The following is a 21,357-nucleotide window of genomic DNA, read 5'->3' on the forward strand; positions in this document are numbered from 1 at the left end:
GTATGTCCATTGTGGAAATTCCAACGGTGTTGTGTGGATTGACTAACCTCTGGTCCATTCCTTCCAACTGGTAAAGCCGTTACTGCTGTGCGGGGCCAACAAGGAGCACCATAACATTTCAGATTACACGCCTCTCAACCTGGCCACCTCGGGGGGCTGCGTCAACAGCCTCCTACACGCTGGCACTGAAATCAACTCCAGAAACAACAGTTTATCAATCCTTGAAACCCACACCCATCGCAGTCAATGACAAGAATTTGTCCCACTCTTAACTGCATGTATAAATCACTCCTGTCCACATTCGCCTGAGAAACGGTGCTCACAATCGCTGTAGACAAGGGCCATTACAAGTTCTGTGATCTCGGGCCTGGTTCCACGAGGGGGCAAAAGGGGGCTTAGCCCCTCAGTTGAAACTTTTGCAGCCTCAGTTTTATGTGCTTGTATAAAAATAGCAACAACAAAAAGCTGAAATGATTGAGTGACAAATTTGCGCAAAATGTAACGCCACTGCGCCGTCTCAGCACCATGGACAGAGGGTGCCCCATGTGTGTAGGGGGGCTATGGTAAGCCACTATGGTGGTTGTGTACGACTCCTTTGGGTTTAATAAAAAGGGGAAAAAAACACCACCTGTGGTAGGTTAACTGAATAACGTGACACGCTAGGTCAAGTTTACCATTGACGCTGCTTCACTCAGGTCTGCCTCACGCGCCACCACTACAGAGTTTAGTTATGCTTTTTACAGCTCGCTAAGAAGCTTAGTGTTAGCCTTAGACTATTTAGCGAGCTTGAACCAGCTAATTTTCAACTGCCACGATGAGTATCAGAAAATTGGCTTCACCAAAGTACCCAAACAAAACCAAAAAAAAAGAGAAGGAGAGCGACGAGCAGCAGCAAACCACGAGGTCGCCTCCAAACCCAGCAGCGATGATTCTGCCTACCCACCCTTCCACAAGCGCTGCCAGGATAATGTCTCCATAGCCCCCTTCACCTCCGAATGTTCCAGACGATCTTGGACAGAGGAGCTAGTCCAGGTTAGCCTAGAATCCTACCCTAGCCACAGGTTCTGTCCGTATTCAAATACTTTTTACTTAACATGAAAAGCTAAATGTAAGAAGCTCTCGTCACTTAAAATATAGGCTACATGTCATATTAAACTGCATAAAAACGCTAAACAGGTCAGTAGCCAGACAGGGAGCCTAAGAAGGAACGAAAATGTAATATTTAGACTATTATTTCAAGGCTATAGCCTACAACGAAATCCATTATGAAGCATTTGCGAGTGCAACACAATAGGCTGGTAGGGACATAAAGCGCACATTTAAGCACTTCATTGTATTAAATCATTATAGTCTAAACTGCGCATACAGGCTATAACTTACTTACAATTATATGAAAAATACCTTTAGGCTCAGTCTACAGCGCCTTTTGAATACATTTTTAGAAACACAAGCTTGGTCAGACTCCGTGGCTTCACGCTCATGCGTTGGTGACTGGAGAGCAGGCCAGCAGTGGAGAATATCCTCGCCGCATTTGCAGAGCCACTGGGGATGCTAAACACCCTTTAAGCCACTCTTGCCAGGTTGAGCAGAGATGCAGTTTTTTTATTTGTATATTTTTTGTTATAAACTCAGCAATAAAAATAATTGTCCCTTTTTCAGGACCCTGTCTTTCAAAGATAATTTGTAAACATCCAAATAACTTCCCAGATCTTCATTGTAAAAGGGTTTAAACACTGTTTCCCATGCTTGTTCAATGAACGCTAAACAATTAATGAACATCCACATGTAGAATGGTTGTTAAGACACTAACAGCTTACAGGCAGTAGGCAATTAAGGTCACAGGTATGACAATTTAGGACACTAAAGAGGCCTTTCTACCGACTCTGAAAAACACCAAAAGAAAGATGCCCAGGGTCCCTGCTCATCTGCGTGAACGTGCCTTAGGCATGCTGCAAGGAGGCATGAGAACTGCAGATGTGGCCAGGGCAATAAATTGCAATGTCCGTACTGTGAGACACCCAAGACAGCGCTACAGGGAGACAGGACGGACAGCTGATCGTCCTCGCAGTGGCAGACACGTGTAACAACACCTGCACAGGTTCGGTACATCCGAACATCACACCTGCGGGACAGGTACAGGATGGCAACAACAACTGCCCGAGTTACACCAGGAACACCCATTCCCTCCATCAGTGCTCAGACAGTCCATCTTCTCTCAGCCTATTGCAGCCAAAGGCTTGTAGGCCTGTTGTAATGCAGGTCCTCACCAGACATCACTGGCTTATGGGCACAAACCCACCATCGCTGGACCAGACAGGAGTGGCAAAAAGTGCTCTTCACTGACGAGTCGCGGTTGTGTCTCACCAGGGATGATGGTCGTATTCGCGTTTATCGTCGAAGGAATGAGCATTACACCGAGTCCTGTACTCTGGAGCGAGATCGATTTGGAGGTGGAGGATCCGTCCCCATGAAGAGAATGATATTTATAACTAAGCATTTCTGTATAGAGGGGTTGGTTGTTTAGCAACAAAACCCAATGCGCAACTATGGGGCAAAAGAAGCAGGGTTGGCTATGATTGTTGACAACATAAAACTATATTTCTTCTCCAATGTTAATTGAAAGCATAAATACATTTGCACAATGAGTACTTGTCTCTCAAATACATCGTTACATTTGTTGGTTAGCTAGCTAGCGAATTTTAGCATCGACATGAATCAGTCAAAACAAGACATGGTATCAAGAACAAGATGGAACTAGCTAAAATGAGTCACTTACAATTACCCACGTGACAGTTTCTTTCACAACTACTCATGGACTTCTGCCCCATTGAAGTGTGTGCAGATGTGGGACCCATGATGTAATTCCGTTACCGTAAATCCTTTACCCGGATGTACAGTTGAAGTAGATAGACAGTTGAAGTCGGAAGTTTACTTACACCTTAGCCAAATACATTAAAAAAAAACAATTTCTGACATTTAATCTTAGTAAAAATGCCATCTTAGGTCAGTATCACCACTTTATTTTAAGAATGTGAAATGTCAGAATAATAGTAGAGTGATAATATTTCATCTTTAAAAAAAAATTATGCCCAGTGGGTCAGAAGTTCACATACACTATATTAGTATTTGGTAGCGTTGCCTTCAAATTGTTTAACTTGGGTCAAATGTTTCCGGTAGCCTTCCACAAGCTTCCCACAATAAGTTGGGAGAATTTTGGCCCATTCCTTCTGACAGAGATGGTGTAACTAAGTCAGCTTTTTAGGCCTCCCTACTCACACAAGCTTTTTCAGTTCTGCCCACAACTTTTCGATATGTTTGAGGTCAGGGCTTTGTTTATGGCCACTCCAATACCTTGACTTTGTTGCCCTTAAGCCATTTTGCCACAACTTTGGAATTGTACTTGGGGTCATTGTCCATTTGGAAGACCAAGCTTGAACTGTCTGACTGATGTATTGAGATGTTGCTTCAATCTATCCACAATGTTCCTCCCTCATGAAGCCATCTATTTTGGCTTCACGGTTGGGATGGCATTCCTCAACTTGCAAGCTTCCCCCTTTTTCCTCCAAACATAACAATGGTCATTATGGCCAAACAGTTTTATTTTTGTTTCATCAGACCAGAGGACATTTCCCCCAAAAAGTACATTCTTTGTCCCCATGTGCAGTTGCAAACCGTAGTCTGGCTTTTTTATGACGGTTTTGGAGCACTGGCTCCTTCTATGCTGAGCTGCCTTTCAGGTTGTCGATATAGGATTTGTTTTATTGTGGATATAGAATCTTTTGTACCGGTTTCCTCCAGCATCTTCACAAGGTCTCCTGCTGTGATTCTGGGATTGATTTGCACCAAAGGACATTCATCTCTAGGAGACAGAACGCGTCTCCTTCCTGAGTGGTATTATGGCTGCGTGGTCCCATGGTGTTTATACTTGCATACTATTGTTTGTACAGATGAACGTGGTACCTTCAAGCGTTTGGAAATTGCTCCCAAGGATGAACCAGACTTGGAGGTCCACAAATCTTTTTCTGAGGTCTTGGCTGATTTCTTTGATTTTCCCATGATGTCAAGCAAAGAGGCACTGAGTTTGAAGGCAGGCCTTGAAATACAGCCACAGGTGCACCTCCAATTGACTCAAATGGATGTCAATTAGCCTTTCAGAAGCTTCTAAAGCCATGACATCATTTTCTGGAATTTTCCAAGCGGTTTAAAGGCACAGTCAATTTAGTGTATGTCAACTTCTGACCCACTGGAATTGTGATACAGTGAATAATAAGTTAAATAATCTGTCTGTAAACAATTGCTGGAAAAAATGTCAATGGATCAGTTCATCATCGCTGACACCCTATTCTTTCTACAGACATCTTTGAAAACTATTCTAATTCAGTTACCAAACTTAGCATCTGCACAGCTCTGCCAGCAAATGTTTGACATTTGTGTAAATTGTTCAAAGTAGTCCTTGTGCATAGAGTTATGGTTTGTTTAATTTTGAAATCAATGGTTGTTCTGTTAAAGCAATAAACTACACTGAACAAAAATAAATATACAAAAATGCAACATGTATAGTGCTATAGAGATGTTAAATTTATTTATTTTTTTTTATCCCAGAAATGTAATATGCACAAAAAGCATCTCTCAAATTTTGTGCACAAATTTGTTTACAGATTTGTGGAGGTCCGGGGCTGGTTACACATGGTTTGTGGTTGCGAGGCCGGTTCGACGTACTGCCAAAAACGACAGAGGAAGCTTATGGAAGAAAAATGTATATCAAATGCTCTGGCAACAGCTCTGGTGGACATTCCTGCAGTCAGCATGCCAATTGCACACTCCCTCAAAACTTGAGACATCTGTGGCATTGTGTTGTGTGACAAAACTGCACATTTTAGAGTGGCCTTTTATTGTCCCCAACATAAGGTGCACCTGTGTAATGATGGTGCTGTTTAATCAACTTCTACACATAAAACACCTGCCAGGTGTTGTATCTTGGCAAAGGAGAAATGCTCACTAACAGGGATGTAAACAACGTTTTTAGAGATACATTTTTTGTGCATATGGAACATTTCTGGGATCTTTTATTTCAGCTCATGAAACACGGGACCAACACTTTACATGTTGTGTTTATATTTTTGTTCAGGGTATATTATGGCAGGCATTGTGATATGAAAGCCTGACTGTTTTCATTGCCTTTCTACAGATACTTCCTGTTCAACTTCTGTCCTTTACCAGATGTTAAAACTAGCTCTGTGTGTGTGTGTGTGTGTGTGTGTGTGTGTGTGGTAAAGGATTACGTGAACAATGAGTTCAAAAGTTTGTCCTTCTCCATTGATGACTGCTCTCCATACTCGTCATTCAAACCACCTAGTGAGTAAAGACAGTTAACACATTCTCTCACATCTAGTGTTCTCCTCTATCCATGCTGAAAGATGTGTGACACAAGAAAACGTGCCCCGAGACAAGAGTGACAGATCAACTCAGGAATGACACGTCTCGCCCTGGTTACGGTAACTCACAACCCACAAGGCACCTGCCGAGACACTTGTTTTTCTTTAATTTCTCTCTGCCGTCTCTCTAGATCTCCCCGCAGTGCTGAATTGAGAGTTTCAAAATTAACTTCCTGTTGTTGATGGGCTGTCATGGTCCCTGAGGCTAACAAGGGACTCTCTGCCAGCCATCAGTCAACTTCCCATGATGCAAATATGGCCTCTCTTTACCCTGTGGGCAGAGGACACCACCAGGTCCGCCATAGCCAGTATCATACACCAACTGTAGACAGATAAGGCTTGACTAGCCCAGGAGGACATCCTCAAAACATCCTCATTCAAAACACCATACCAGGGTGTTCAGCACAGTCACTATGTAGTGAGGTACCAGATCTGGGTTTAAATAGTTGTTTTCTTTTAAGTACTTTTGAGTGTTTGTTTGGTTTAGCCCGCTGGAGTGCCAGTCCAGGTGGGCGGGGTTTACCCTTTTAATACTACTTCGTTGGTTACATTTACGCCCAGGCAAGCTCAATTAAGTCCCGCAGAACTATTTGGAAGAAGACAAATACTGTTTGAACCAAGATGTGGAGATCCATTGACATTCTCTCATCACCATGTCCAGTATCAAATTCACCCCTCCTTCCGTTTCTATAGTCACTATGAGCAATGTCTTGTTTAAAAGCCAACCCAAGTAATAATAGTATCATACCAACAAAGCAGCCAATTAATTATATGTAGAGTGTAACAGACTAAGTTCCTGTTTAAGTGTTCCCTCCTAAACAGCTCCAACCAGAGGGGAAAACCCCCCCACTTCCTGTTTTAGTACCATGTCTGTGTGCACTACTGTGACATTGGGCATAAGGATAACATAATAGGCTCTGAAAACACTAGTTGTATCTACACGGAACAAAAATATAAATGCAACATTTTACTGAGTTTCAGTTCATATAAAAGGAAATCAGTCAATTGAAATAAATTAATCAGGCCCTAATCTATGGGTTTTCACATGACTGGGAATACAGATATGCATCTGTTGGTCACAAATACCAACAACAAAAAAATATGGGTGTGGATCAGAAAACCTGTCAGTATCTGGAGTGCAGCACGACACATCTCCTTTGCATAGAGAGGTGATCAAGCTGCTGATTGTGGCCTGTTGTCCCACTCCTAATTGATGTCTGTTGTTGGATATTGGCAGGAACTAGAACACGCTGTCATACACATGGATCCAGAGCATCTCAAACATGCTCAAAAAGAAAAGCATTGCAAGTTTGAATTTTATAAAGTTAGTGTGGGAGAGGTGGAAAAAATGATCAATAATGACAAACCTCCTGGCATTCACAACTTAGATGGAAAGCTACTGAGGATGGTAGCTGACTATAGCCACTGCTATCCGTCATATATTTAATATAAACCTAGAGGAAAGTGTTTGTCCTCAGGCCTGGAAGGAAGCCAAAGTAATTCCGCTACCCAAGTGTTTGACCAAATACAATGCTATTTCTCTGTATACAAATTATCAGACTTTCAGCATGCTTATAGAGGACACTCAAACAAATGACTGATGATTGGTTGAAAGAAATTGATAAGATTGTGGGAGCTGTACTGTTAGATTTCAGTGCATCCTTTGATATCACTGACCATAACCTGTTGCTGAAAAAAACATATGTGATTAGGCGTTTCAACCTCAGCTCTGAATCCACGATATGGCATTCTTTAATGGAAGCTTCTCTAATTTCAAACATGTAAAGTGTGGTGTACCGCAGGGCAGCTCTCTCGGCCCAGTACTCTTTTCTATTTTTACCAATGACCTGCCACTGGCATTAAACAAAGCATGTGTGTCCATGTATGCTGATGATTCAACCATATACGCATCAGCAACCACAGCTAATGAAGTCACTGAAACCCTTAATGAGTTGCAGTCTGTTTTGGAATGGGTCGGCAGTAAACTGGTACTGAACATCCCGAAAACTAAGAGCATTGTATTTGGTACAATTCATTCCGTAAGTTCTAGACCTCAGCTGAATCTGGATGTTGAACAAGTTGAGGATATTAAATTACTTGTTACTGTAAACTGTCATGATCAAAACATATAGGTTCAATGGTTGTAAAGATGGGGAGAGGTCTGGCCATAAAGAGATGCTCTGATTTTGACCCCACATTCCAAAAAGCAAGTCCTGCAGGCTCTAGTTTTTTTTCTTATCTTGATTATTGTCCAGTCGTGTGGTTGGGTGCTGCAAGGAAAGACCTAGTTATGCTGCAGTTGGCCCAGAAGTCTTGCTCTTCATTGAAATCAGAGGGCTGATATAAATACTATGCATGCCAGTCTCTCTTGGCTTCTTTTTATAAGAAACAATGTGTTGAAAATACCCCAAAATACCTAAATGGGTGACATATGAGCATGCAGGCCATGGAAGAACTAGGGCATTTTCAGCTTCCAGGAAGTGTGTACAAATCCTTGCGACATGGGGCCATGCATTATCATGCTGAAACAGGAGGTGATGGATGGATGGCACAACAATGAACCTCAGGATATCATCACGGTATCTCTGTGCATTCAAAATGGCCATCGATCGAAATTAGTTAAAAACATTGGAGGTGGCTTATGGTAGAGAAATGTACATTAATGTTCTGGCAACTGCTCTGCTGGATATTCCTGCAGTCAGCATGCCAATTGCATGCCCCCTCAACACTTGAGACACCTGTGGCATTGTGTGACAAAACTGCACATTTTAGAGTGGCCTTCTATTGTCCCCAACACAAGGTGCACCTGTGTAATGATCATGCTGTTTAATCAGTTTGATATAGCACACCTGTCAGGTGGATGGATTATATTGGGAAAGGACAAATGCTCACTAACAGGGATGTAAACAAATTTGTGCACAAAATTGGAGAGAAAAAAGTTTGAGTATGAAAAATGTTTGGGATCTTTTATTTCAGCTCATGAAACATGGGACCAAAACTTTGCATTTATATTTTTGTTCAGTATAGCTATTAGAGCAACACTACGCAATAGAAGGGCGAATCCACGCCAGCGGAAAATATCAGATTGTTCTGACCATTTTCACATGGAAACTTGATTTTGGAGGAAAGATATTTACATTTGTATCACAAACCCTTTTTTAAAATGTTATCATCATGATGAAAGTGACCATTTTAAACCTATACATGCCTCATATAAGACCCTATGATCTGTGAACCGTATATGATGCATGCAACATATGTGTCATTATACTCCTTATAGTGTGTTCTAAAAATGTTAGAACACACTATGAAGAGTATAATGACACCAAGAGTATGGCGCCGACAGACATGGCAGCTAGAATTTTGCTAGGATTGTCTGGGAGTGGTGTAGGGGGAAACTAGAAGTTATTGGCAGAGGTCTGGAACTCTTATTGGTCTATTAACTAATTTACCACCTGGTGATGTCACCAGGCAGGCAAAAAGTCTATCCCACCAAAACAGGCTGGAATTTCAAAACTCATACACTAAAATGGCATTATCATAATTATCACATGCCAACAGACTGAGATCTGGTATTATTCCAACCTCAGTGTGGAAGTATATATAAAAACAAGGAAATCACGGTTTTGACTGCACTGGGCCTTTAATCTCATAACTAACTTTTTTTGTTCATATTAACACATATTGTTAGGAACAATATACTGTAGAAATACATCAAATATCCAGAGTGGGCTCCCTGCTACTTCTGAAAGTATGATACATTTTATGTACATGTCATTGTTTGGTTTACCAGGCACCTGCATGTTTTGGAACAAAGCCTGCCGAGTGTCCCAAGTAGCTGACACCATGATACTGAATAGATGGGAGGTCATCAAAAAAAATCCCTGAGGTTGACATGTGGGATCGCAAGCGAAAGATGATCACCAAAGTCCCCTGCCTTGCTGTGGTGAAAGAATACAACAAGAATATGGGTGGGGTGGATCTACTTGACTAACTGATTGCACTGTACCGGAACAAAATCAGATCAAAGAAGTGGTACCACCAGCTGGTGTTCCACTTCCTGGACATGATCATCGTGACCACCTGGCTGCTCTACCAAAGAGATTGTTAAGGCACTGGCATGAGAAAGGAGGAACAAATTAAATCGGTATACCTTCAAGTCATACGTCGCTGAAGGCCTATGCAAAAGTGGAAAGAGTCTGGAGTGCAAGAAAGGTCATCCCAGTTCCACAATTAAGGGTGAGTATGAGAAGAGGAGAAAAGGACCCGCTGCTCCAATTCACCTGGATGCCACAGCCCACTGGATGATTATGGCTGAAAAGAAGGGGAGATGCAAGGTACCAGGGTGCACAGGTACACCAAAAGCCAAGTGCCAGAAATGTGATGTCCACCAGAAACTGCTTCCGGAGGTTCCACACAGAATTGGAAATCAGAGTGTGCTTTGTCAAAAAAGAGAAACACTGATTCAAACAATAACCCACATTCAGACACAGTGAAACACACACACACACACACACACAGGCTAACCCCTCCACACACAGTCATTTGTATGTTGGTTTATGTTTATATGAAATGTGAGAAACATTTATACAGGAGATGTTAGTTGTAATTAGTAGTAGTTTGGTTATTTGATGTTTTGACTTTAAAGCGTCTGATTGTGATTGGTTGGAACTATTTGAGGATGATGTTTGTTGGGAAAAAATAAAAACTTGTTCTAATGCATATATTCCTTGTTTTCCTTATTTATATGTACTATAGAAAACCTTGGTGTTTCAATACCCTCGTAGCACATTGCTGCCCTGAGACAACAAACCAATATCTGGTTGGGGTTGGACAACACATTTTATGATAGATATATCATCAGGGACCAGCAAGCTCACAAAAATAGAAATATACAGTGCATTGCGAAAGTATTCGGCCCCCTTGAACTTTGCGACCTTTCGCCACATTTCAGGCTTCAAACATAAAGATATAAAACTGTATTTTTTTGTGAAGAATCAACAACAAGTGGGACACAATCATGAAGTGGAACGACATTTATTGGATATTTCAAACTTTTTTAACAAATCAAAAACGGAAAAATTGGGCGTGCAAAATTATTCAGCCCCCTTAAGTTAATACTTTGTAGCGCCACCTTTTGCTGCGATTACAGCTGTAAGTCGCTTGGGGTATGTCTCTATCAGTTTTGCACATCGAGAGACTGACATTTTTTCCCATTCCTCCTTGCAAAACAGCTCGAGCTCAGTGAGGTTGGATGGAGAGCATTTGTGAACAGCAGTTTTCAGTTCTTTCCACAGATTCTCGATTGGATTCAGGTCTGGACTTTGACTTGGCCATTCTAACACCTGGATATGTTTATTTTTGAACCATTCCATTGTAGATTTTGCTTTATGTTTTGGATCATTGTCTTGTTGGAAGACAAATCTCCGTCCCAGTCTCAGGTCTTTTGCAGACTCCATCAGGTCTTCTTCCAGAATGGTCCTGTATTTGGCTCCATCCAACTTCCCATCAATTTTAACCATCTTCCCTGTCCCTGCTGAAGAAAAGCAGGCCCAAACCATGATGCTGCCACCACCATGTTTGACAGTGGGGATGGTGTGTTCAGGGTGATGAGCTGTGTTGCTTTTACGCCAAACATAACGTTTTGCATTGTTGCCAAAAAGTTCAATTTTGGTTTCATCTGACCAGAGCACCTTCTTCCACATGTTTGGTGTGTCTCCCAGGTGGCTTGTGGCAAACTTTAAACGACACTTTTTAATGGATATCTTTAAGAAATGGCTTTCTTGCCACTCTTCCATAAAGGCCAGATTTGTGCAATATACGACTGATTGTTGTCCTATGGACAGAGTCTCCCACCTCAGCTGTAGATCTCTGCAGTTCATCCAGAGTGATCATGGGCCTCTTGGCTGCATCTCTGATCAGTCTTCTCCTTGTATGAGCTGAAAGTTTAGAGGGACGGCCAGGTCTTGGTAGATTTGCAGTGGTCTGATACTCCTTCCATTTCAATATTATCGCTTGCACAGTGCTCCTTGGGATGTTTAAAGCTTGGGAAATATTTTTGTATCCAAATCCGGCTTTAAACTTCTTCACAACAGTATCTCGGACCTGCCTGGTGTGTTCCTTGTTCTTCATGATGCTCTCTGCGCTTTTAACGGACCTCTGAGACTATCACAGTGCAGGTGCATTTATACGGAGACTTGATTACACACAGGTGGATTGTATTTATCATCATTAGTCATTTAGGTCAACATTGGATCATTCAGAGATCCTCACTGAACTTCTGGAGAGAGTTTGCTGCACTGAAAGTAAAGGGGCTGAATACTTTTGCACGCCCAATTTTTCAGTTTTTGATTTGTTAAAGAAGTTTGAAATATCCAATAAATGTCGTTCCACTTCATGATTGTGTCCCACTTGTTATTGATTCTTCACAAAAAAAGTTTTATATCTTTATGTTTGAAGCCTGAAATGTGGCAAAAGGACGCAAAGCTCAAGGGGGCCGAATACTTTCGCAAGGCACTGTATATAAAACAAATAAAACATTTCAAATGAATATTAAAAAATATATTTAGTCGTGGCCAAAAGTTGAGAATGACACAAATATTAATTTTCACAAAGTCTGCTGCCTCAGTTTGTATGATGGCAATTTGCAAATACTCCAGAATGTAATGAAGAGTGATCAGATTAATTGCAATGCCACTCTTTGCCATGCAAATAAACTGAATCCTCCAAAAAAACATTTCCACTGCATTTCAGCCCTGCCACAACAGGACCAGCTGACATCATGTCAGTGATTCTCTCGTTAACACAGGTGTGAGTGTTGACGAGGACAAGGCTGGAGATCACTCTGTTATTCAAACTCAATCAGCATGACAGACTGTAAGCTTCAAAAGGAGGGTGGTGCTTGGAATAATTGTTCTTCCTCTGTCAACCGTGGTTACCTGCAAGGAAACATGTGATGTGGTGTCAAGGGCAGCAAAGAAGCCACTTCTCTTCAGGAAAAACATCAATGACAGACTGATCTTCTGCAAAATTGGAGTGGACTAATGAGGACTGGGGTAGTCATTTTCTCTGATGAATCCCCTTTCCGATTGTTTGGGGCATCCGGAAAAAAGCTTGTCCGGAGAAGACAAGGTGAGCGCTACCATCAGTCCTGTGTCATGCCAACAGTAAAGCCTCCTGAGACCATTCATGTGTGGGGATGCTTCTCAGCCAAGAGAGTGGGCTCACTCACAATTTTGCCTAAGAACACAGCCATGAATAAAGAATGGTACCAACACATCCTCCGAGAGCAACTTCTCCCAACCATCCAGGAACAGTTTGGTGACGAACAATGCCTTTTCCAGCATGATGGAGCACCTTACCATAAGGCAAAAGTGATAACTAAGTGGCTCGGGGAACAAAACATCGATATTTTGGGTCCATGGCCAGGAAACTCCCCAGACCTTAATCCCATTGAGAACTTGTGGTCAATCCTCAAGAAGCAGGTGGACAACCAAAAACCCACAAATTCAGACAAACTCCAAGCATTGATTATGCAATAATGGGCTGCCATCAGTCAGGATGTGGCCCAGATGTTCATTGACAGCATGCCAGGGTGGATTGCAAAGGTCTTGAAAAAGAAGGGTCAATAAAAGCCTTTGACACTTATAAAATGCTGGTAATTATACGTCAGTATTCCATAGTAACATCTGACAAAAATATCTAAAGACACTGAAGCAGCAAACTTTGTGGAAATTAATATTTGTGTCATTCTCAACTTTTGGCCACGACTGTATAAAAATAATATAAAAAACATTAGTGTAGTGCTCAGAAATCGACTTTTTGGGCCTGAATGCCAAAACTTAAGACATAAAAGGTGCTCAAAGTTGACCCCTTTTGCCTACCCCACCATACAGTACCATGAGACAGTCATGTCTTCATTACTGGAAAAGACAAATGGTTGAGATTTGATATAATTTAAAAGCTTACAAACAGGTCTGCCCAAAAAATAATTAAAGTTTAAAAAATATAAAACTTACATTTAACATCAATTATCAAAAAACCCATAAACGCCAATTTTTTTCTTCATATTAGCATATGTTGTAGCTTTGTGCTGTGTCCGCCACTAGTTGAGACACAACATGCTCTTGAATACAGGGTGGGTGTCATGTTTTGGCTAATAAATGTACTAAAATGGAAATACAATTTACATTTCAACTTTCAAAATGGTACCACAAAGATGGTTGGGGCTCCACACGGAGAATGTTGACTTGAATGGGAATATCTGTTGCTTAAAATTACACTGGAAACCTATTGAAATAAAGATGGATAGAATAGACTTGACCATTTAAGATGACAATCGACAATGGGTGGACCAGTGGTCATCTTTGTGGTAGTAAAATAAAAATTATTATGTCAATGGTGTACCAGCTAAATTGTAGTTTTCTGAAGGGATAGGTCCATTCTATTTCCATTATTGAAATGACACCAATCCTGTATTCAAGAGCATGTTGTGTCTCAACTGATGGCAGGCACAACACCAACATGTCAGAACTGAAATGTGGTTTAACCTACAACATATGTGAATATAAAAAACAACAACAAAAAAAGTTTAATGGTTTTTACATTTTATTTCAAATAAAATTGTTTGAAAATACTGTTTGTAAGCTTTTAAGTATCAAACTCAAAACCATTTATCTTTTCCATTGATGAACACATGTCTAATGTCTAATGACATTGCAGAGTATGCCAAATTAGTTAAACACCTAAACACCTTGATCTCCTGAATGTTTTTGGTATTCAGGTCCAAAAAGTAACTTCTCCAAAAATTCACAGTCTTCCATGGGCAAACACGTATGGAAAGCGATTGTTTAAATCAAACGGAATGCTGTCAAAAACAGATTGAATTCATATGCATTTCACCTATAAAGGAGTATAAGGACACAAATATGTCTGCATCATGTACGGTTCACAGATCATAGTCTAACTGGGGTGGGTATAGGTCTAAAAAGGACCTAAAATGGCCAATTTCATCATGACTTCTCAAAAATGGTTTGTGATACAAATGTAAAAAGCATGTTAAACATCCCTCCTCCCAATGAAGTTCCTTTGTGAGAATTGCCAGAACAACCTGATAACAAAAATGTTTTCAGCTCCCGCTGGCATGAAATTGTCCAGAAATGTCTGGGAATGTTTTTGTGGGCACGTAGACATAAACTGAGGTAATCCGGTGATAAAACACAAATGATCAACTGTGTACAAACACATTTTCTATTGCAGGTGCATGGTCAATTCTTTCAAAACAAGAAAAGTGTATACTTCACACCTGTTGCAACTACTGGCTCTACACAGTGCACTTGTACAAGCAGACAATTGTGACTACTTCACAGGGTCACCCACTGTATTTTAATATGTTCTCCCACCTACCTCATTGACTACGTCTCTCCTGGCTGCTTCAATTCAAGACTGCTTGATCTATAGCCGTTACGCTTTTACCCTTCTCCCTCCCCCTTTTACCATTCTCCCTCCCCCTTTTACCATTCTCCCTCCCCCTTTTACCATTCTCCCTCCCCCATTTCTCCGCTCCCTCCCGCTTTTACCCTTCTCCCTCCCGCTTTCTCCGCTCCCTCCCGCTTTTACCCTTCTCCCTCCCGCTTTCTCCGCTCCCTCCCGCTTTTACCCTTCTCCCTCCCGCTTTCTTCGCTCCCTCCCTCTTTCACCCTTCTCCCTCCCAGGTGTTCCATCTTTGCCCTTGAAGGTGAAAGGAGCACTAACAAGATGACATTGCACAGGTCCTCTATTTCTCCTCTCAGGAACGTGTGTGTGTGTGTGTGTGTGTGTGTGTGAGTGAGACATGAGGTAGAGAAAGAAGGAGATAGAGGAAGGGAGAAAACGAGAAGGGGGTGAAGTAGAGAGGAGAGGAAGCAGTGAACCGTACCCTAGTGATGCGACTACATGAGTCTGGGAAGCTGCTACCTGTAATTACTTTCTTTGTTGGTTTATTTTGCGCTCCTGGGATTTATTTTGCTTTTTTTTCTCACCTCCTACTGATCAGCCTCCGTACATCTCTCTCCCCCCCCCCCCCCCCTCTCTTTTTCCATCTCGCTCACCCTCCTCTAACCATATCTCAGTCCTTGGGCATAAATCAGCCCTTTACAAAGAATCTAATTAAGCTCAGCGTGCCTAATAAGGCGCTGGGGCATGGCGGTGTTGCCGCAGGTCGGTGAGGTCGCTCCCTGGTCCTGGAGCGTTCTGGAGATGAATGAAAATGTCAAGCATGTACACATAAGAGAGGACTAGGGTAATATGCCTGAGGAGAAAGGATGGAGGAAAGCTTGGAGGCTGTCTGTGTGGAGAGAGAGAGAGATCAGATTTTTACCTGTGCATCACACCCACCTCAGCTGACTTCCTTTGTTCATGATGCGGAGGTGTAGAACACCAAAACAGGCTCATTCACTCCAAATGTAACAGAGGTGCGTCGGTGAATCACACTCGTGCAGTGGGTAACTCCCGAGCTAATGCTCCTGCTTTAGCTCAGAGGGCTAACAATCATGTAGCAGACCCTAGTTCGAATCCAGACAGTGACACAGACACTCATCCTACCAGGCCTTTGAACAAGCACAGTGCAATAGTTATGTCATTGACTTTATAGTTGCCCTATGGATTAATCAACTCGCTAAGATATTATGTTGGGATTTGACTAATTGATCATCTAGGCCTACTGAAGGGACCAAGTATTTTACGTGTTGCACGGTATGTGTAGCTAAAGGTGCGTCGAGCAGGATATGCCTAGATACAATATTATTTGCAGGATGGTGCATTTCTCTCAATCAGTAACTGATACGCAACAAGAGCACAGTAAGCAGCACGTTACCCAATATTCAAATAATTGCTGAAGTTAATCAACAACATTCAGCTCAGCTCTTCATGCAACGAACAGAACCACACCAAAACAAGCAGATAAAGGTTTGACCTCTGAACACCTGTAGGCCTACACATACATACAGTACCAGTCAAACGTTTGGACACGCCTACTCATTCAAGGGTTTTTCTTAATTTTAACCATTTTCTACATTATAGAATAATAGTGAATACGTCAACACTATAAAATAACACATATGGAATCATGTAGTAATTTTTTTAAAAGTGTTCAACAAATCAAAATACCACCCTTGGCCTTGACAGCTTTGCACACTCTTGGCATTCTCTCAACCAGCTTCACCTGGAATGCTTTTTCAACAATCTTGAAAGAGTTCCAACATATGTTGAGCACATGTTGGCTGATTTTCCTCCACTCTGCAGTCCAACTCATCCAAAACCATCTCAATTGGGTTAAGGTCAGGTGATTGTGCAGGCCAGGTCATCTGATGCAGCACCATAACTCTCGTTATTGGTGAAATAGCCCTTACACAGCCCGGAGGTGTGTTTTTAGTCATTGTCCTGTTGAAAAACAAATGATAGTCCCACTAAGCGCAAACCAGAGCGGATGGCGTATCGCTGCAGAATGCTGTGGTAGCCATGCTGGTTAAGTGTGCCTTTTATTCTAAATAAATCACTGACAGTGTCACCAGCAAAGCATCCCCCACATCACACCGCCTCCTCCATGCTTCACGGTGGGAACTACACATGCAGAGATAATCTGTTCATCTACTCTGCGTCTCACAAAGACACGGCGGATGGAACCAAAAATCAAAAATTTGGACTCATCAGACCAAACGACAGATTTCCACCGGTCTAATGTCCATTGCTCGTGTTTCTTGGCACAAGCAAGCATCTTATTATTATTGGTGTCCTTTAGTAGTGGTTTCTTTGCGGCAATTCGACCATGAAGGCCTGATTCACGCAGTCTCCTCTGAACAGTGTGTCTGTTACTTCAACTCTGAAGCAATTATTTAGGATTCAATCGGAGGCTGGTAACTAATGAACTTATCCACTGCAGCAGATGTAACTCTGGGTCTTCCTTTCCCGTGGCTGTCCTCATGAGAGCCAGTTTCATCATAGTGCTTGATGGTGTTGGCGACTGCACTTGAAGAAACGTTAAAAGTTCTTGAACTTTTCAAGATTGACTGACCTTCATGTCTTAAAGTAATGATGGACTGTTGTTTCTCTTTGCTTATTTGAGCTGTTCTTACCATAATATGGACTTGGTATAGTACCAAATAGGGCTATCTTCTGTATACCACCCCTACCTTGTCACGACTGATTGGCTCAAACACATTAAGAAGGAAAGAAATTCCACAAATTCACTTTTAACAAGGCACACCTGTTAATTGAAATGCATTACAGGTGACTACCTCTAGAAGCTGGTTGAGAAAATGCAAAGCTGTCATCAAGGCAAAGGGGGCTGGCTACCTTGAAGAATCTCAAATATATTTTAATTTGTTTAATCCTTTTTTGGTTACTACATGATTCCATGTGTTTCATTTCATAGTTTTGATGTCCTCACTATTATTCTACAATGTAGAAAATAGTTAAAAAAAATAAAGAAAAACCCTTGAATGAGTAGGTGTGTCCAAACTTTTGACTGGTACTGTATATCCCCTCCATTCCCCCATCATCCCACCATGTTTCTCAACTGAGCCATGTCAAAAGCTTTAGTGAAAACCTCCAGACAGACTTACAAGTCAAAGCCCTAAATCTGACAGGCAACGTTCTAGCAGGGAGGGATAGAAACTGTGGTTAAATCAGTGAGTCTCCACTGCAGACCAACTCAACAGCCAGAACACCCCGGCCTGGTCCTAATCCCCGCTGCTCTGTGGGTGGTTGGAAGAAAGCGTCTGACAGAGCCGGGTGGAGTCTGGGCCACCCGCAACCCCTGCCGGCGCTCCAGACACCAGTTAATGATGCCAGCGGATCGATACCCAAACAAAGTGAGCAAGGGTTTGACCTCTCACTTGTTTTATCGCCCCGTGCCGCCTGCGGAGCCACACAAAGCATAGTGCACAGACAGGAAAGTAACCCAACACTCAGAGCTGATTCATATCCAGCAAAGGTTTTTCCAAGAGTTACTTCGAAATTGGACGTTCGTCCATGTCCCGAGGTCGTCGGGAGATTCCTTCAAAACCCGTCACTAGGGGCAATGGTCAGCGCTATTACCATCAAGTAGGCTTGGGTTTTGCTAGGGCAAAGTTTCCCAAACTCTGTCCTCGGGACCCCAAGGGGTGCACATTTTGGTTTTTGCCCTAACACTACACAGTTGATTAAAATAATCAAATGATCATCCGGCTTTGATCAGTTGAATCAGCTGTGTCAAACTCATTCCCCAGGCGGCCATGTGTCTATGGATTATCGCTCCTACCTTGATTGATGAATTAAGGTCACTATTTAGTAAATAACTCCCCTCACCTGGTTGTCTAGGTCTTAAATGAACGGAAAAACTAAACCTGCAGACACTAGGCCTTCCATGGAATGAGTTTGACGCCCGTGTTAGGGGGGGAAAAACTAAAGTTGCACTCCTTGGAGTCACGAGGACCGAGTTGGGGAACTCTGTACTAGGGTGTTGTGGATAGGGATTGTGGATGGGCGTAAGCCACAAGCTCTGGCTCACAGGGTCGCGTGTTCAATTGCAATGCTAGACACAATTTTTTTTAAATGTTTTATCTAGTCCAAACCTTACCCCTTATTTTAACAATTCGGGAATTAATGCTTCAATTTAACCGTGGAGTTTGTTTTAACCCTAACTTAACCATTCGGAGTTAACGCCCAAATTTAACCATGGGATGCGCCGGCGACAACAGCAGGTGACTCAACTGATCACAGTGACAACCCATAAACAACATGAAATTTGACGTTAGGGGAAAAGTCTGGATCTGAAGTCAAACCATGAGATCTTGTTGTTTATGTCAACGTGTTTAGGGACTTACTTACCATCATCGGTTGTGGGGAGCAGCTCTCTAAAGTGCCGATGAATAACATTAGACCTAAATGGTTAATGCAAGTGTGCTGTATACCTAATTCTGTACTTGAATATGACGTGTGAGTGATATTAGTGTAGGCTATATTACCAGGTCATAACAATTCTTCTTTTTTTTAAAAACAATGCCATTCAAACACACGAATAACCATACAGGGTGTTTCTTTGTGTTGAACAATGATCTCATGATGTCAATAGCTGGTAATGCATCTCACTAATTGGCATGTGATACAAAGAGGGTAACGAGCAGGCAAAATATTCAACAGCAGTGGTAACTTCATCACCAGTAGTATAAAGATAACACGGTCTGTCTCATACACAAATATAGCCCATCTGTTTCACTCAATAGGCATGTGAGAATATTCGCACCCTGGCATTACTGTGGCAAACACAGAGGCGTGGTTTGCTAGAGCGTGAAGAAACATGCCACCGCTCACTCATTTTCTCACTTTACATGTGGCAATGGCAACAAGCTCTCACAGTCTCACTGCAGAATTAGACATTTATCCACATTTCCCAAACGTCTAATTTTGAAGTTGCTCCAAACAACAAATTTCTAATTGTTTTTGACAACCTGGATTGCTCCTTCTGCTCTGCATTGTTCCATTGGGGTTAGGGTTAAGTTTAGGTGTTAGATTAAAGGGTTAACGTTAGGGAAAGGGGAAGCTAACATGCTAAGTATTGTGCAAAGTTTCTAATTATCTAAAATTGTCCGTGATGAGATTCGAACTCACTACATTTTGGGGTGCCTTTGTTCGCGTTATGTACAGAATAATACCAAATGCTCTGAGACCAGGTTGCTTGGCTGGTTTTGAAGGCATTTCCCAGATGTCCTCGGGATATGTATAGACATCCAATTTCAAAGTCAATCTTGAATGATCTCCCTGGGCAATGTTTTGTTACGATGTATGCAGCACAGTATGTGTTTACATGATTAGGCTAGTCCTCTCTTGCGCCACATGCGGATAAATCATATGTAATTGCGCAACTTGGAGATCATGTAAAGAGCCATTGGAAAATAACACTATCAAAATATAACTAGTGTCACAGCTTGCCTCTTGAAATGACCCTCCACAAGTTCGCCTTATTCGGTATAAAGACAAAAGTGAGGTAATGAAGCCAAGATCCGTCCAAACCGAGATAAATCACTCCTGCATAAAAGGTTTATCAAATTAATATCGCAGACCATGAATTACATCACAAGTGCATAACCATGCACTCTGTTGTAGCCAGATATGTCTTACCTTCAGAGTTTGGAGAGTCCCATCACACGAAATGTTTGCCTAGTTATGCGCTGAAACTAAAATAATGTCAGCCTCTACGCCAGGATACCGTCCATAAACAAATTACCAGACCATGTAGGTTGGCTGGCTATGATCTAGATCACATTGATCGAACTGTACGGGTGTAGTTTTTTGGGTAGCATCTAGACCAAACGATAAAGCCTATGCATGCACTTGCAAGTCCTTGCAAAAAGACGCAGTAAATCATGCGAAAATGAAGTCACAAGTTCCAGATATGAGATCCGTTGGAGTTGATGCTCCACAGCTACAGGTCTCAAATACACGTCTGCCCATGCGCTTATGCAACGCACTACTACTGCCAGCTGCCAGTACTTAGCGCCAAGTTAAAATAGATGCATGTTGCGGTTTTACTCTCTTTACTCGAGATCGCTAGAGCCGTACATAAGTAATATGCTGTGCTGTGAGGTTAACACTGCAGTGGTTCAGCTCAATCTCCTGTCGCACAGTTCCGCCTATTTGCGATGCATCATCGTATATAGCACCCCACCGCCAATAAATGTGCATGAATGATAACGGTATTTATTTATACATTTGGGGCATATAGGCCTGGTAATTTTGTTCTTAGGCAATCTGTTTGAATAGTCTTTCACAATTGATAGGTAGATGTAGACATGGGTTACATTTTACCGCTTTTTCGGGAAGAATTTAGGTTAATATAAGCCTAACACACAGGCACACTGTCTGTTTGACATATCAGTGTTCAACATGCAAAACATCTAGGCTGCAT

At 42.0% G+C, this 21,357-nt stretch overlaps 1 protein-coding gene across 6 annotated transcripts in view; it reads right to left on the bottom strand.

Annotated features, from left to right (window-relative positions):
• The window catches only part of LOC110531842 (RAS guanyl-releasing protein 2), a 79,087-nt gene extending 58,026 nt beyond the window's left edge, over positions 1 to 21,061 (bottom strand). For 5 of the 6 annotated variants that reach the window (XR_005053218.1, XR_005053217.1, XM_036987713.1 and 2 more), the window contains exon 1: positions 20,571 to 21,061. The gene's annotated coding sequence lies outside the window, so the exon portion shown is untranslated. The remainder of the gene's footprint in view (positions 1 to 20,570) is intronic. The other variant, XM_036987711.1, reaches the window with a different exon arrangement.
• Positions 21,062 to 21,357: the final 296 nt, after the last annotated feature.

Source organism: Oncorhynchus mykiss, chromosome 9, assembly GCF_013265735.2.
Source record: "Oncorhynchus mykiss isolate Arlee chromosome 9, USDA_OmykA_1.1, whole genome shotgun sequence".
Taxonomy (NCBI): Eukaryota; Metazoa; Chordata; class Actinopteri; order Salmoniformes; family Salmonidae; genus Oncorhynchus; species Oncorhynchus mykiss.